This window comes from Eptesicus fuscus, chromosome 3 (genome assembly GCF_027574615.1).
Source record: "Eptesicus fuscus isolate TK198812 chromosome 3, DD_ASM_mEF_20220401, whole genome shotgun sequence".
Lineage (NCBI taxonomy): Eukaryota > Metazoa > Chordata > Mammalia > Chiroptera > Vespertilionidae > Eptesicus > Eptesicus fuscus.
In genome coordinates this window covers 61,656,748-61,675,906 of record NC_072475.1, presented here as the reverse complement: position 1 = coordinate 61,675,906, position 19,159 = coordinate 61,656,748, and the positions used below count along the sequence as shown (strand labels likewise).

Below are 19,159 nucleotides of genomic sequence, written 5' to 3'. Positions count from 1 at the left end.
GCAAGAGAACATGTCCAAAATAGACAAAATAATAGAGGGGTTCCAGAGAGAAGTATTGAAAATATACAAAATTATCTTATGGGGCTACCTTCTACTTACCCTTCTTCTCTGCTATATCTACTGACCTCTTGTGATGAATTTCTGCTTATTTCAGTAAAGTGATACATGTCCCTAAAAATGTAATTATTTATACTTGCATGAAGGTACATTCCATTCACTCAGAAGACTCAAGGAGGAGACTCACATTCCACAGTTGTCAGCTGTTCTCAAAAACATCAAGGACCATTTTATAGTCAACCCTATTCCTAACTCTAATAAACCCCTCCCTAAGATCAGGATGATCTTCGTTTTCACAGCTGTAGCTTAGGATGTACTTTTTATTTTTATTTTTTTTAATATATTTTATTCATTTTTTACAGAGAGGAAGAGGAATGGAGAGGGATAGAGAGTTAGAAATATCAATGAGAGAGAAACATCAATCAGCTGCCTCCTGCACACTCCCCACTGGGGATGTGTCTGCAACCAAGGTACATGCCCTTGACTGGAATCAAACCTGGGACCCTTGAGTCCGCAGGCCATCGCTCTATCCATTGAGCCAAACCAGTTAGGGCTAGGATGTACTTTTTAAAAAGTAATTTCCAAGGCCTCTTAATCACAGCGTCTCCCTTGTGGATTACTGCAATCGCTTCCTGAACTCCTGTACTCCTGCCCCCAGCAGCTCTTTTCTGCAGAGCAGCCAGAGTGATCCTTTTAAAACATTAATCTGATCATGTTACACCCTGGCTGAAAGCATTGTAATGACTTTCCATCACTTTAGTAAAAGTTCAAAGTCCTTTACCTGATCTGATCCCTCCTTACCTCTTATTTGCTCACACTCACCCCAGTCTCTCTGAGTAAGTGCTTGCTCAGGTCCTTTCTTCATAGGTCTTTTCTCTCTGAGATTTTCCTTCCACATAGCTTCCTCCCTCCACTCTTTCAGGTGTATGTTCATCTATTACTTCTTCATAGAGGCTCTCCTTCTCTAAACCTACTCCCGTTTGGTTTGTAAACTGGCCCCTGTACACAAAAGCTAAGGAGTGACTGAAGAAAGAGGCAGACCACTTTTGGAGTGTTAAGTGGCAGGTGTAACAGGGAAGAGAACTTACACAGCAGCCTTGCCTTGGCTGGCAGCAAGTAGATCTCTGCACCTGTCCACCAGAATCTTAAAAGTTTATATAGAAGCCTTAACTGCATTTAGTCATGTATGCAGCCTGGATGGCCTCAACCACACATTGCTCTCTCAAGGCTATGTCCTTGAAAACAGCTCTCATTTGGAAAACAGTGGGCAGAATGTACATTCCAAGGACAGGGAAAGGTTGAGGAGCCTCTGATTACTCAGGAGCAGCTCACTGGTCAAGTGGCTATCACATCTTCTCTATGACCCTGCCCCACCCTCACTCTTTCTTTTTTTCCTGCTGCTTTACCCCCCTAAACCAACACTATACTACCAGATGTTACATATCTGCTTATTCATTTACTACCTGAAACTTCTTGCTCCACAAGGGCAGGTATGTTTTCTATTGGTCACTATCAGTCCTTAGTAGCTTCTTAGCAAATATTTGTGAAATGGCAGGACAAATTGTATTGTTTCTTCTGAGATGGCACAGACCATTTTAGAAGTACTTGTATTGGTCATTTGTACTTACATATTTTGAACCAATATGTTTTTTTGAGTTTTGATACAAGCAATTTATTGCTAATAATGTGACAGTGAATGTCTAATTTATTTGATGTACTTAAGAAGAGACTTAAGAATCTTTTACTTAATGAATCTTCTCCATGATATAATCCTTATATACATTATTAAGAAATGGGTGGGGTCATGGAAGCACACTAAAAATAGAATCTCATTCACTACTCTGTTTAGTGAGGGTGGGGCAGGGTCATAGAGAGGATGTGATAGCCACTTGACCAGTGAGCTGCTCCTGGGTAATCAGAGGCTCCTCAACCTTTCCCTGTCCCTGGTCTTATCTCAGAAGGGTCATCGAATTGTCCATCAAAGTGTGTCTTAATAAGAAAAATAAAAATTAAAGGTTGGGAATCTTTTCTTCAAAGGAGTGATTCCTTGAATTTCTGCTTGGTATGGACATTGTTATGAGGACTCAAAGTAAATCCAGAGCCCCCTCAAAAATTTTGGCCCATAAATATGGAAATCACTGTATTTAACATTTCTAAAAGCCAGAAGGTCAATACAAGACATAATTTACAAAAGTCATCTAATAGGGTTTTAACACACACTAGGTATTCAGAAATGTTATTTCTCCTTCCTTCCTCCTTACCATGATTTTTCTCATCTGTGAAGGGGATAAAAAAATGTTAGTAAATTATGTGTTAGCTATCTACCCTCCTCCAAGAATCCTCTTTAAGCCACTCCAGGCTCTCCTTTATTGGGAAGTATCCAAGTAATGAGTAAAGTGGGGGGAGTATTAACAAAATGTCTAATGTTATGGACATAGTAAAGCCAAGGAGCAGGAGGAGCAGGAGAATCTAAGGGAGTTTGTGGAGGTTGGGTGGATGGAGAGAGTTATGGAATTGGGAGATGAACTGACACTTGGAAGCAATGGGGAGAAGACAGTTGCCAGACAATTGAAACACTTCACAAGTGATTGGAAGAGAGGCCTTCTAGAAGTCTGGGAAGCATTGTAATTGAAATGCCCTTTGTGAAATTTTTGAGGAAGTTTATAGTCAAGACTCAAACTGCGCTTAATTAAACTTTTGTTGCCAAATTCTAGTTTGTTTTCTTTTGTTTGTTTGTTTCTTTTAACTAATTACTTTCCGAGGCAGTGCTCAAAGTAAGAGCTAGCCAACCTGTCTGTCTGGCCCCTCTCTCACAGGAAATTCAAATTCTCTAAGTATTTCTGGATGGAATTGGGTGGGCAATACAAAGCTGGATTTAGAAAGATTTCTGGAATTATCCTACATGAATCCCACTCAAACAAGAAGGAAAATTAAAGAGATAGGTTGGTAGAGAGCAAAAAGTATTATAAGTATATATTTTGCACCTCTTTGTAGAGGTCTATATAATGCTGACAAAAAGAAAAGTATGTGTAAAACCCCACCATTTGATCCACCACTCAATAAGTAGGGAAACCAGAGTGGCTAAGATGACCCATGCCATATCAAACGGAGGCAGTAAGGGACGGGGAAAAACACTCAGAACCTGTATATACAAGGTACAGGGAGGCCTTGCTTTTAAAGAGTTTACAGAATAAAATTGAATACTCAATGAAAGTCTTTGACATAAAGAGCCAAAGAAAGTAGAACTTTGGATATTTTGTGATATGTTAGCATTGAGCTCTGTCTGCTGACTTTTTTGAAAGAGACTATGTAAAATGGCCAATTTTTAAAAAATTGATTTTTAGAGAAAGAGGAAGGGAGAGGAAGAGAGAGGGAGAAATAGCAATGTGAGAGTGTAATATCACCAGGGATGAAGCGCACAACCCCAGGATGTTCACTGACCAGGAACTAAGCCATCAACCCATTGGTACACAGGAGGATGCCCAACCAAGTCACACTGCCCAGGGCGCCAAATTGTTTTTAATTACTTGAAGAATAGCTTGAAGGTAAGAGCCAAGTAACCTGACTTTATGCAAGCTACAAAGGAATCAGCATGTTTTACTTTTCCTTTTCGATCCTTTTTTTCTTCCCTTATATTGGCTACAGGTAAGCTGTAGAAGGGTCAAGTTTGCTTGTCTATCCACAGAGCCTATCTCTATATCTGGCACAAAATACATGTTTAATTAATTAACTAAAGAATGATTGAGATAATAATCTAACTTTTAAAGAGGAAAAGCACACCAATTAATAATTGTTGTCTACATTAACACAACTCATTTATTTTGGACACTTAAGAGACCTGGAATATTTTCACTTTAATTTTTTGACAAGAAAGCACACACTTGAATCAGGAATTATGAATGATGTTCATGTCAAAAAGTGGTCAACTGAGTGGTTATTCATATATTTATTAGAAATTTGATTTCTTGCCATTTTATTTCCATCCAGCCACCAGTGGAGGCAATACTTATAAATATTTGATTGAATAGCTTTCATTTTGACATAAGCAGTAAGCAGAAGAGCAGATGCTTCCTCATCTATGGAATTGCCTTTGTGATGAAGCCAAATGTCAGGCTGTTTGGCAAAAACTTTAATATTGGCTGGGTCTCAGGATCAACTGTCCTCATCAGGATTTATTATTTTTTCAGGTTATCATATAATAACTTGTAAATATTTTATTAACTAGTCTGGAGAGAGCACACTTCCTTCAAATCCACGACTAAAAACAGCATAATTTGGGGATAATTACTGGACAGCTCCATTTCTGAACACCTGACTGTGCTCTGGGTCCTCTCTGCAGCCTTGCAGGTAAGAGGCCACTTCCTCACACCACACCTCCTGGCCTTTAATGATTCCAGGTGACTGACAGGAGAAATTCTGGTCCAAGTAAAATCCTACACTACAGTGCCTCCTTTCTCCCTGCTCAGGGTCTTTCTTCCTTTCACCTGACATAGCTCAATTAATTCTACCTTAGGCAGTTTTTATTTTACCTGTTAAAAGTGTGATTTATCTCTGTTGGCTCTGTAATATATTTGGTCACACAATTTCCCAACGGAGGAGTCACAGGGATATTCAAGCTGAGTTGAATTCTTCATAGTCTATGTTAGCTTTTTGCCACAATTTCCTGGTCTTACCCCAGTGAGATGGCCTGTATTATAAACCAAATGGGGTGGCTTAAGCAAATATGTTTATTTTTTCATTAAGTAAGAAGTCCAGGACTAGTTGATTGCAGAGTTGATTTAGTAAGTTAGCACTCAGGGATGACTTCCCCTAACCTTCCCATCGTGGTTTTAAGATATTTATGGGAGCTCTTGCCATCATATCATATCCAGCCAAGAAAAATAAAAAAGAATGAAGGAGCAGTACCAGATGTCCACTGGAATCTCACAAGCCAGATGTCTGTCACATGGGCAACCCTAACAGGATGCTGATTGGGCCAAGCTACAATGTCTGTCTGCCACACTCTTCTTTACCATTTTCCCATAAGGCCTAGTCATAAAGTTCCTGCCTTAGTAAGCCCTTCAGAATTGAGAGCATCTCTGAAGTATAAAGACTTTTCCATCTTACTCACTCAGTGTCAGGATAAGGAACTCAAACACAAAAGAGGAGGGAATATTTGTACCACTTCATCCCGCCACCACGTCTACCACAGTACCCTTCCTATCCTTGGCTGGTTCTTGACCTATTAGTTCCATCTTCTCTCAGGAAGGGAATTCAGTGCTGGATATAAGGAAAGCTCACCTCAGAACTATATTCTGAATGTAGGGTCTGCAGCTTAGAGAATGTTAGTGCCAAGCACCAGCATTGCTTAGAATTATTTACATCGTATTTAGTTTTTATCTCTATCCTAGTCCTTAGTAACATTGAGGGACCAATGTGCTACAGAATAACAATTCACTTTTCTAAATTTCAAAATCATATTAATATTAACCCAACTTTCTAAACTACTGAACAAAAAATGTTCAATGTAAGAATATATTTGGCCTTTGTAGTGTTCTTTTCCTTCAACTTTTTATTTTAGAAAAGTTGCTATAAGGGAAAAACAAGCACCCTTATATACTTCACTTACATTCACCAAATTTTAACATTTTATTAGCTCTACATAATTAAAGGGTTCACTCCTAAGGCTCAGGATATTCTCTTATATAATCATAATGAAATGCTCACATTAAAGTAATTTAATGTTGACTTGTTATCATCATATATTGTCCATATTCTAATTTCTCTTACTATTACAATAAAGAAATATAAATTTCCCCCTTCTTCAGGACTCAATCAATGCATTTAATTGCTATCACTCTCTAGTCTACTGTAATCAAAAATAGTTCATTATTTTTCTTTCATGACAATATTATTTTTGAGAAAGGCAAGCTATTTGTTTGCAGAAATATCTCAGTTGGATTTGATTGTTTCCTCATGATAATATTTAGGTTAAACATTTTTAAAAGAATACAACATAGTTGGTTTTGTACCAATCTCAGTTAATCATATGATGTTATTTCTATCAGTATAAAAGAGTACCTATTTCCCCACAGCTTGAGCAACAGCAAAATGAATTGTTGAGCATTTGATGTATTTTGTTGCTGTTTAATGAAATTTTTGCCTATTATATCTTTTCACTGGTTATTGTTTGTGTAGTCAGAGGCTATTTGTTTTTTAGTGCTAATTTTTAATATCCTATTACATGATAGAATATTTTTATATGAACATTTTAGAATTTATTCTCTTGCATTTTCAGGAAATACTGCCCTATCATTTGCAAATAGATATAATTTTACTTCTTGTTTTTCACTTTGTTTTTGCTTTTGTTAATCCTCACCCAAGGATATTTTTTCTATTAATTTTTAGGGAGAGTGAAAGAGAGAGGAAAAGACAAAAACATCGATGTGAGAGAAACACATCGATTGGTTGCCTCCTGTACAAGCCCCGACCAGGGCCTGTGCCGGGTAGAAACCTTTAACCAAGATACTTTCCCTGGACCAGAATTGAACTCAGGAACCTTTGGTCCACAGGTTGATGCTCTACCCACTGAGCCAAATCGGCTAGAGCTCTATTTTGGTCAACAGTCCCATACAATGTTAAATAGCAATGGGGAAGTTGGCATCATTTCCTTATCTTGATCTCAGTATGAATACTTCTATCATGTGTGTGTTTGTGTGTGTGTGTGTGCATTCTTATCCCATTAAATATTATTAAATGCCACCACATTATCAGAATAAATGGGTGTCAAAGTGTCAAAGGCCTTCAGAGTAACTATGATTTTTATTCTCAGTAATTAATATGAAGAAATTATCTTCAGTAATATGAAGAGATATGTTAAAAGAGTTTTAAATATTGGTCTATATTTACCTTTCAAGACTAAACCTTACTTGGTCATGATGTATTCTTTTTTTTTTCTTTTTTTTTTTTTTTTTATGAAACTGTTCAATTCCATTTGCTAATATTTAGTGAAGTTCACAGCCAAGAATTGTATTATGATATGTTTTGGAGTTACCCTTTTCTGAGCATTTAATTAGGACATTTACATCATCATTCACAAGTGATATTTGGTTTTTATTTTGTGGGTATTTGTTGTTGTTGTTCTGCTATCATTAGATTCAGCAATTAATGTTATATTTGTCTCATAGGAAGTAATTGAGAAGTTTTCTTTCCCTTTTGAATCTCTGGGACACTTTATGTAGCATTAGGATTATCTAGATGTTAACCATCTCATATACTGCACCTTTGGATTCACCTAGGTTTGGTGCTGCTTTGTTGGGGGAATATTTTTATTTAACTTTCATTATTTTTCTGTGAAACTACTCTATTTCATCTCTGTGTACAATGAGATTATTTTAACTTAAATGCACCTTTCTAGAAAAATTTGTCTCTTACCTAAGTTTACAATGTATCTGCACAGTTACACAAAGTAAAAATACACACACTGCAATAAAAAATGGCAAAAGATTTGAACAGACATTTCAAAATAGAACAATGTGAGTAGCAAATAAGTCCATGAAAATGTTGACAATATCATTAGTCATTAGCAAAATGCAAATTAAAACCATACTGGCCAGGACTTCCATTTCCAGTTCCTCATGAAAAGAGTGGGAAGTCACTACTGTCCTAACAAGTATAAAGCTGAACAGATCGAAAGTCAACAATTCTTCATGGACCCAAGAGAGGGGAGGAGACGGGGCAAGATTGGCTAGACAGGCAGGCAAATACAGGGAGGCACAGTTTATCGGATTACCAGCAGAGACCTACAGGAGAAACTGCTTCTGGAACCAGTCCCACCGAAGGAAGGAGGGAAAAAATGAGAAACAGTTGTGAAGTTCACAGCCAAGAACTGTATTATGATATGTTTTGGAGTTGTCCTTTTCTGGGCAAGTTTTTCGAGAAATAGTGGGCAATTCTAACAAGTAAATTCAGATCTTTGATCTCTAGAAATTTTCCTGGAAAATAATTTTAAAAACAATTCTATTCCATTGTTATTGTGGTTTTTTTAATGTTTTATTTTATTTTTTATTTTTCAGGAACTTTAATTATATGCATTAGTCTTTATTTCCCCAACTTATTTATCAATCGCTTTTAATCTGATCATTTTATACCACTTTGTTTATTGTCTTTATGTTTATGTTGGCTATTTTCATGTCTTTTCTCAATATTCTTTTTTAGATAATAAATTTAATCTATTCTCTAGGGTAATTGTACTCTGTCTTTATTTCTTATTTTCATGAGCTCAAAAATTTTATTGTTATTTTCTATTTTCTTCCTATAAACAGAGATGACCCCTTCATTTTGTGATGTCTTATCTTCTGGGACTAGCAGGTAGTTGTATGCAAACATGACTAGAAGGCTTTAGAGAGTTGAATAAATTCTGTGATTAACTTTGTTCTTTTCTCTTAATATTGTAAAATATAGTATTTTAGAAGAGGGTAGCTATGTTTTCTTATTTTTATGATTTGGTTTGTTTGGTTCTACAAACAAAGCTATTTTTATATACCTTTCATATTAAGAAAGCTTAGTTGAATACACAATCCTCGATACATACTTCCTTTCCTTGAGTTTCTTAATAATACTTTATAATATGTATCTCTTGTTTATTTTCTCATTGTACCTACAAAGTCTCAAAAGGATGGATCCCATTTTCAAGTTTTCCTCTTTTTTACCAGAAGTAGTACCTTCTGAGCCTGTTTCCTTGAGTCCTGTGCAAATAATTGCATTCAATTCTTTAATCGCTAGTCTCTGAGTTACTGGTCAGAAACCTATTTATACATGTAAAAGCCTAAGCGACCATTATGACCGGTGGACTGCTAGACTGGTCAACCAGTCACTATGACGCACACTGACCACCAGGGGGCAGATGCTCAATGCAGGAGCTTCCCCCTGGTGGTCAGTGTGCTCCCACAGTGGGAGCATGGTTCAGTCAGAAGCTGGGTTCACGACTGGCAAACACAACTGAGGCAGGAGCCTCTCCCACCTTCACAGCAGCGCTACAGAGCTGCGGCGACAGTGGCAGGCACAGTGGGGCTGGGATGAGTAGATCGGCGCCTGACCCCAGTTCGGACTCCTCCCTAGCTGCCTGCTACTTCGCTTCGGGCACTGCTACATCCTTCAGGGAATGTTGGACTGCCAGTTTAGACCTGCGGGAGTTGGGTGGAAACCAGCAGTCCGACATCCCCTGAGGGGTCCCAGATTGTGAGAGGGCACAATCCAGGCTGAGGGACCCCACTGGTTCACGAATCTGTGCACTGGGCCTTTAGTCTTTAATATTTTCTTACTTAATGTAGGACTGTCTCTTTTTCTGAAGGTAAATTTTATCTTTTCTCCATTCCCCTTGGTCGCCTTGTTCTTGGGTCTTCTTTCCATCTCTATCCCTCTTTATAAGCATACATTCTGGAGCTATATTTGTGCTATTTGGATGTTTATCTCCTTACATACCCATGATTTAAGATTTATAGTGTTTTACATGACCTAGTTATGCAGTAGACATATGTCCTGGATGGTTTTAGTTATTCTTTTTTATCTCTATGTATATTTTTGAAGATGTGTAGAGATCTTGACTTAGACTTATTATCTTATGAAATACTGGAATTCCAATAATCACTCTTAAACTGGTTCTGATTAACTTTAATTACAAGCAGGAAAGCCATAGTCATAGGAATATTATAAGTCACAATAACATATGAGAAGTTTGACATATGAAAAATCTATATGGCATTAACATGAAAATTAAATAATGTTCCTTTTACTGGTCTCTATTTTCAAGAATTTTGAATATAAGTAAGCCTTGAATAAGATGCATCCGAGAGAAAATGTTATGATTTTAGAAGTTCTCTATTGAATTCCTCTTAACAAAAATCTTGTCTGCCTAGATTGAATTATAGCTCTAATTTATTCATGTTCTTTTGATATTGATATACATTCATATCATTGCTATACCTTTAAGATATGCAGAATGATTTTTCACTTCTTTTCTTTGAACTTGGCCAATTGACTTACTTTGGCAATAAGATGTTAGCATATGTGACATAATCAAAAGCTTGAAATGTATTTACATATGTGGATTTGCTTTCTTCAACTCTTGCTTTTAGTCATAAGAAAATCATGCCTCAGATAGTGGCTGGTTTATGAAGAATGAGAGCCATTTTGTGCAGGCCTGGACCTAATCTGAAACTTGGAGCCAAACCCAGACTAGATCAATAGAATTGCAGATACCCCACAATGGTGTGGACAAGAAAATATACCTATTGCTATAAGCCACTGAGTTTTATGGGTGGTTATTTATGCAACATCATTCTCACAATCATTTACAATGAGAGCAGCTGTAACAAAAACCTAAAATTGGTGGCAGGGGTTTGGGAACTGGGCAGCCAGTGGCAAGTACACTGTAATAGGAGCAGAAAAAATCATGAGGAAAGTTTTAAGAAGTAAAGTGGGGAAAATGTCAACTTATGCCATATAGTGGCCAAACATTTGGCAAAACTGATAATGGGGGAGAAGATAGAATAAATCTAAAGAACTTGTCATGTTGATTGAGATTCTGAGGTGACTCCTGCAATTCTGAGGTGGCCACTATCCACATACATTTGATACAGCTTTGTAAGAAGAAAAGGACTGGCAAAGTAAAAGTAAAACTGAGAAGAAATATGAAGAACCCAGAAATGCTAAGATAACAAAATTAAAAAATTAAAAAATGAAACTGTTTTCCACCATATGAAATATATGATTATTAACATACTAGAGGCCTGGCGCACAAAATTTGTGCACAGGGTGGAGGGGTCCCTCAGCCCTGCCGGCACCCTCTCACAATCCAGAACCCCTCGGGGGAAGTCCCTGCGGGATTGGGCCTAAACTGGCAGTCAGACATCCTCTCACAATCCGGGACCTCTGACTCCTAACCACTGGCCTGCCTGCCTGATCACCCCTAACCACTCTGCCTGTCTGCCTGAGGCCCCTAACTGCTCACCTGCCTGCCTGATTGCCCCTAACTGCCTCTGCCTTCCTGCCTGATTGCCCCTAACTACTCTGCCTGCCTGCCTGATTGCCCCTAACTGCACCTGCCTTCCTGCCTGACCACCCCTAACTGCCTCTGCCTCAGCCCCCGCCACCGTGGCTTTATCAGGAAGGACATCCGGAATGACACCTGGAAAGTCATTCAGCAGTCTGGTCTAATTAGCATATTATGCTTTTATTATTATAGATAGCCTCAGGGGAAGTAATATTTTTCTGTAATCCCAATAAGCTATAGCTTCAGAGTATGACAAAACTAAATGTGTGACTATAATGCTATTTTTAAAACCTCTGAAAGAATTAAATGAACATTTAGTTGATCTCTTTAGCTATAAAAGAAGGGGAAGCTCCTAGAAAACTTAAGAGTGTGGTTCACCAGACATCTTCTACTCCCAGGGAAACTATATTTGCAATGAAAATGAGAAGCATGTCTCAGAAATAATTGTGGTTTGTAGCTATTGGGTGAAACTCACTATAATCCATAAAAAATTTAGTTTATTGAGAGAGTTGTATTGGCAAAATCTCTCTAGTCTGGACTAAAAGTGACTATAAGTGTTCAAGATATAAAAAGACCCCTGGGCCTTCTACTTTTTCATACAGAAAGCAGGTTCAAAAACCTCTGCTCTGAAGAAAAGCATGTTCTCTCATGTGTTCTTCAGAAGTGGCAAAGGAGATTTGGGGAAAAGGAAATACCTCCATGGTGACAGAAAAGGCGCTGTGGGAACAATGGGCCAGGGAACCATTTCCAGAGAGCGGACAGAGGAACTAATCAAAGAGCATTGCCTGCCCTTTCAGCAAGTGGACTTGGAAATGTTTGTCTAGCAGTAGTATGGAATTTCTATGGATCAATGACTGATATGTGCATTCCATTATTGTTCTTTTTGCATGGGATCGTTTATAATATTTTTCCCAACCAATGTACTCTGGAGACAGGTGAACTTTTAATTACTAGTAATTCATAGGTTTCTGATTCACACGAAACTGCATCTGGACATACATAGATCCTCTGATTCTGGACTTTGAGTCTGCTGCCATAATTAAACAAAACTTTTGGGAGCCTTTACATAGGAATGTGTATATTTAACATGTGAATAATTGTTACCAACAAAGAAATTACAAAATACTGAATCATTTTTCTCAATTCTTAACTCTCCTGCAGTAATATTATACATTCACACCCCTGTCATGGTTGGAAGGACTGAACTAACCGACGTTTGTTTAGGGCTTGATCACAAGACTTGCTTTGACCATTAAGATGTAAGTGGATGTGACACCAGCAAAAGCTTAAAGAGTTCTTTGCAGCTGAATTTGCATTCTTATACCCCTGCCTTTTACATGTGAAGAATATGCCTTGGGTAGGTTTGGGGTCCAAGAAGGATGAGTGATTCTTGGAGATGATCTGAACCCACCTGCAGTTTTAAATTTAGCCCAACGAAGCCCAACCAAGATCCAGGAGCATGAAATTCTTATTTTTGTATACAACTAAGTTTCTTTACACATTGTTATGGTAATATTTAAATCATACATTGTCTTTTAATTAACAAAATACCTTGATGAACCTTTGGAAATAAAGAGAATGCCTATTGCATTGTCTCAAAGGAATATCAATGAAGAAAATATTCAATTCTTGGCATAATAAAATAAAACATATTTTCAAGTAAGAACAGGGCCCAAGCAAAAGTGAAAGAAAGCTATTCTGAAGTCATATAACATCTGAATCTTCAAGTTACAGGTCTATACTGTTTTTCTGTTAAAAAAAAAAAAAGAATAAAAATCTCAACAATAAGTAATATCCTGGCTAAAGTCCTGAATAAAGTTCACAATTTCTTCTTCTTCTGATTAAAGTAACCTTCAAATTTTAAAAATATACTTTGCCAAGTTGATTATAGTGGGATGCACCATTATAGCACCCTCAGTGCTTGGTGGAGAGATCACAGAGTCGTCATTCAGTGTACATAACCCCTCTACTACACTGACAGGTCCATATGGAGGTGACTCTCAGACCACTCAGAGACTTTATGATATTTTTCAAGTGGATCTAGGTGATAATAACTTTTCTTTTTTTGTTGTTAACCCTTGAGAATGTGTGTCTGTAGCTGCTAATAATTTCATCTTCCACATAAGTCTTTAGTTGGAAATAATAACATAGCACAAAGCACAAAGCACAGTGTAGAAACAAATAAGAAAAACCTGATATCATTTGAGTACTCCTTACAGTCATCCTTAAAAATAATAATATTTGCCCTGCCCTGGGTTTCTCAGTGGTTAGAACAGCAGCCTGCGCACTGGAGGGTCACAGGTTTGATTCCCTGGTCAAAGGCATGTACCTTGATTGCAGGTTTAATCCCTGTCTCCGGGTGAAGGTGTGCAGGAGGCAACCAATCGATGTGTTTCTTTCACATCGATATTTTCTCTCTCTTTCACCCCTCCCTTCCACCTTCTCTAAAAAGCAATGAAAAAATATATATATACCCATTCATTGGGTGAGGATTAAAAAATAATGACAATATTCTTCCCCTTCCCAGTTCATTATGTGAACTCTTTTTTATTCATGTCAGTTCAAATTTAATTTCTGTTATTTTCATTATCATTTTCTGATTCATGTGTTAGACTTCAATTTAAAGAAAAACTCACATGGCATTTTGATAGGGGGAAAAAAAGGCAGTTCATTTATCATGAGTGAAAAATATGTCCTCAGACTTTAGGACATTAGCATTTACTTCCAAATAGACATAAGAATAGTATCTATAAGTTCTGAATTCTGAGTGGATAAAGGGGAAAATATAAATCAAGATTTTATATGCATTTGTATGATTTTTGAACATATAAAGGTAGACATTATTAAAAATCAGAAAATACAGCGAACATATATCCTTAAAAATCAACTTGATGGAGGAATCTAACGAAAGATTGAATAAAACAAAAACAAAACTTGGGAATGGAGACACCATAATATAAATAGGATTGAGAATAAAAACTCACACCATGGATTATTGAATTATGGAGAAGAAAGAAAAAACTAGAAAAGTCCAATATTGTAAAAATATTCATCCTTCTCAGTTTTATATAGAAATTCAATGCGGTCTCAGTCAAAATGTTAACAGGATTTTTTTCTTGGAACGTTAAAAAAGTTAAAACTATCTTTAGTCTAAATTGAAAAACAGGGAGAGAAAAATTGAAAAAAATTTTCTAAAAATGAGAATGAGGGCATACTACCTTTAAATTAGTAAAACTGAGAATAAATTAATGGCAGGAAAATAGGTTTCTTACTGGTGTGGGATAAGATAAATCTATGGAAGATACTATGACCTCCACATAGAAATTTAAAAAGTAGAAATTTAGTATATATTACAGTATACTCCAAATCAGTGGGAGAAAATATATATTATTCTTTTTCTTGATACTACTGGCCAGTATTAGTGCTATCAAAGTGGGACTCAGGTATAATCTTGGTTCAGTACTTAAACATATCAAAAAAGAAAATATAAATAATCAACAATAAAAATGTACATAAGGCACAAAGTGGTAATTTATAGAAATGTACACATCTGACAAGATGCTCAGTTCCATTCATATTTAGATACATCATTTTAGACAATCACTGTCTTATTAAATTTGAAATTATTAAAAAATGATAATAGTGCTAACAAAAGTCTGGGATAGAAATAGATACTCGCCTATCCTATTGGGGAGAGTGTTAATTAGCACAGCTTTTTTGGAAGGCTTTTGAACAATGTCTATCAAAAAATTTAAACACTCATACCTTACTTAGCTCAGCATTTTCTCCTCCAAGAACAAAGTTTTCTACAGAAATACCAGCCAAAGTTCTCTAGAACACCAACACAAGTATGTTCATTATAGGAGTAAGAAAATAAATAAATTGAAAACCCCTCAATGTTTATCAAGAAAAAAATGGGGAAATATGTGATTGTTCACATTGTAGGAGGAGGTTCATAGAGAGGCTATGAGGGCCCTCAATTTATTCTGTGTACCTTCTGCCCACAGTTCCCACAGTGGAAGCTGTTTTCAGCAAGGTAGCCTTGAGAGAGCAAGGTCAAGGTGATGCTGAGACCACCTGGACTGAATGCAAGACTGAACCCAGGTCAGGTGCCTATATAATTTTTTTTTAGATGTGGCAGGTCTGTGGCTGCCTAGCCAAGCCTTGTATTTAAGTTCATTTGCTTATTAAACCTGTTACCTACACATCTCAAGTGGCCTGCCTCTTCTGTCTGTCTCTCCCTGCCCTTCATGTACAGGGGGCCAGTTTTAGATTTTACCCAGAAGTTCCAGAGGGTGTGACCAATACATCTTTTAATATTATATTATTTCTAAGATAACTTAAACTGGCAGTCAGACATCCCTCTCACAATCCGGACCGCTGGCTCCTAACTGCTCACCTGCCTGCCTGCCTGATCGCCCCTAACCGCCTCTGCCTGACAGCCTGATTGACCCTCACACCACCCTTGCTGGCCTGGTCACCCTCACTGCCCCCCTCTGCCAGCCTGGCTGCCCCTCACTGCCCCCCCTACTGGCCTAGTCACCCGATGCAACCTGCTGTTCGGTTGTTACTGTGTGGGCATCCTGACCAATTTGCATATTACCCTTTTATTAGTATAGATACTATCACACAACATAATCTGATATAACACAATTCTGTATATGGCAGAAAGGGGACATCTATGATACTTTCACCAATACTAGTGTAAAGATAAATTTTTAAAAATAATAAATAAATAAATTTAATAATTTTAAAAAAGAAAATGTTCATAAAACAAGCTGAAACAGTACTTAATAAGTAAGTACTATTAACAGTAGTTAATAAGTAAGATGGGTACGGGGATGAGAGTTTTCATTCTTCTTCTTCTCTACTATTTGATTTTATTTTTTTCATAAGTCTGCATGACTTTCAAGAGGTCCTAGACTCTAAGCCTAGAACATCATAGTTGGAATTTATGTATATTGTGGAGCTGGACCATCCGGGTTCAATTTTTGATTTCACTGTTTACTAGTTGTGTGGCCTTGGGAAAACTATTTAATCTCTCAGATCCTCAATTTTCTAATCTGTAAAATAGTAATAATCAGAAATAGCACCAATAATATAAACCTCATAGGGTTGAGGTTAGAATTCAATTAGTACTTGAAACATAATGAAACACTTTGGAGTCTGTAATGTTAGCTGCTATTATATTATCACTAGAGGCCTGGTGCATGAAATTCATGCACGGGAGGGGTGGGTCCCTCAGCCCAGCCTGCACCCTCTCTCAATCTGGGATCTTTCAGGAGATGTCCAATTGCCAGTTTAGGCCCGATCCCACGGACATCACTTTCACAATCTGGGACTGCTGGCTCCTAACCACATGCCTGCCTGCCTGATTTCACCCCTAAAACTCAAGCTTCTTATTTTTTTATTTTTAATATTTATATTTCTTCTTTATTTTTTATTTTAAAATTCAAGCCTCTTGAGAACATGAGGGATTTAACATTATTCCATATTCCTTACAGAGAGCTAAGCATGGTAAACACAGCAAATACTTAATACTTATGGGCTTCTATACAAACACTTTCCAACCAGGAATGTTTTAATAGGCAGTCTCCAAAAACTTGAACTAGAAAACCTAAAAGTAGAGTGCTCAGATTTCAGGCATCAGGTGTTATTAGCAGGATTTCTATCCCAATTAAATTCTAATTCTGAGCTCTCAACAGTCTGGACAAACTACCCTTCACTATATCCAAAGTTTTGTTTAGTTTTTTTTATGTTTTTTTTGTGTGATTCCAACATAAAGATTTATTTATTAAGAATTATTTAGTGTTTGCATAAAAATCACCAATTGTTCTTCATTGGGTTTTTAACACACATGAATTATTTGGGGGTCCCTCTATTCACCCCAACACTTTCAAAATACAGCTCTTGTTAGTGCCAGGATGGAGAGTTAAGGCAGCAAGGTGTTTCCTTGGGTCTCGACATCGGGAGGGCTCGTGGTCTCCCCTCTGAGAGAACACACATGATAGGTAGTTTCTTAGGTGGGGTAGGCTGTCCCTGAAGCAAATTCTTATGCAGAAGAATGCAAATTTAGTCATCTGTGGTCAGTTACTCATACCTGGTAGTTTTAAAATAAAGTCCCCCTTGGGCAAGGTCATCAAAAGCTTGCTGGTTGTTTTCAACAATAAAAGACTGTCTGGAAAAAGATAGTAGTCGTGGTCCTTACATGACCCGAAACATAACTTCACCAGATCCTCATTTTTAAAATGAGGTGTATGACAGGGCTCCCCCAGGGTCATGCACCACGTGGGGGGGCGGGGACAGAAAATCCTAGAGCTTGACTTATTACCAACATAACTGATTTGTATCACACTGAAATGAAGGCAGTCGGTCTGTGCTGCCGTGACATTAAAGGTGGTTCAGAAGTAGGGTGGTTATTTATTGCTCTGTTAGGATAGACCCCCCCAAAGTGACTTTTCAGAAACCAGGGCTGTCACGGGCATCCCCAGCCAGACTCTGGGCCGCTCTGGGGGATGCAGGCCAAGGCGGCCTGCCAGCTTGCTTCACAGTGATTCTGGCTTGTCTGTTTCTGGGAGTGCCGGCCGCTGGGCTTGCCTACACCTTGTAGTGGAGCTCAGCGTTCATTGTGGTGTACACCTTGGAGATGACGTCAATGGCGGCCGTGTAGTTGACCAGGAACAGGTGGACCTCCTCCAGGCACTCCTCCTCCACCACGTTCTGGCCCTTGGAGAGGCTTTCAGGAAGTCGGACTTGCAGGGAGCAGCATACAGCTGCATGATCCAGCCGGTATTTCTTGAGCGCCATCTCGTAGGCCTTGGTAGCATTGACGCCGATGAGGTTGGGGTGGCTCTTGTCCTGCTCCCCATTGCAGATGCTCTGCAGGAAGACCTAGATGAAGCAGAGGCCCCTTTTCAGCCACATCAGCACCAGCGTGGCCCCCACTTTGGGCCACTCTGCTCCATACATTTCCTTCTCCGCCTCCAGGATGTTCTGCAGGGTCTGGAACTTGGCCAGGTCAGTGTTAGTACACAGCTTTGATTTTTGTGATGTTACCACTAATGTCTGCCTTGATGGGAATAAACACTGGGGACCCAAGGTAATCGAAGAAGGGCGGCAGGTGGGACACCGCCTCCAGGAAAGGCCCGGTCTCAATCTGCTTGTCCGTGGGCAGCGGCTTCAGCAGGTGCTCGGCCAACAGCGCCATTTCGGGGTCGAGGCTGGCAGTGATGCCATTTTCTAATCGGATCTTCCTCTTCCTTCCTCAGCACACTCCAAACCTACTCCAGATGGACCACCCCAACCCCGCAGACCCTTAAGACCTTCCCCCTATTTCTTTGACTTTCCCCCACCAAACTTGCACCCTATTGTGTTGCCTAGGAGCGCCCCTAACCTCTCCCTGTGTGTGTGTGTGTGGGGGGGTGGGGGGGGGCGGAGGGGGTGAGCCCAGTGAGGGGCAGTGGGGGTTCTGGTCTAACTGCTTGGGCTTGTGGTGCTGACAGAAGCTGCGGGGCACACCTGCGACCTACCTACCCTGGGGTGAGCAGCCTCGAGCAGGCAGCATGATCCATCAGCAGCCAGCCCAGCACATGCGCATGGAGGTGAATTTGCTGGGCCTGCTTCCCCGGAGGCCTGAGCCCCCAAGCAGCCGGGGATGAGCTGGGGATCCCAAAGGCTTGACAGCCAGCCTGGTCCTCCCGCCACCCACCTGGATTCCCCCATTCACCATCGCTGATCCATCGGAGCCTGTGGGCGGGGGGCAGGGACCAAGAGGTCAGCTGTTCAGCCCGATCGCCAGTCTTCAGTCCCACCTGCCCTAAGGGACAGGGGAAGGGGGAGGCACTGAGAGGTGCTCCATGCACTTCCTGGCGTTAGGCTGAGCCTCCAGTTGCTGTGGATCTGATGACCCTGGCTCTTTATATATATAGATTATTATCACTACTTTAAAATTTTTAATAAGGTAAAATGTACATATAGTGAAATATCCAGATATAAGTGCACCATTTGGTTTGTTTTGATAAATACATACATCGTTCTAATCACTACCACATGAAAATATAGATACTTTTA

At 39.0% G+C, this 19,159-nt stretch overlaps 1 pseudogene; it reads right to left on the bottom strand.

The window, feature by feature from the left end:
* Positions 1-17,686: 17,686 nt before the first annotated feature.
* Positions 17,687-18,296, bottom strand: LOC103290706 (glycolipid transfer protein-like; annotated as a pseudogene).
* Positions 18,297-19,159: the final 863 nt, after the last annotated feature.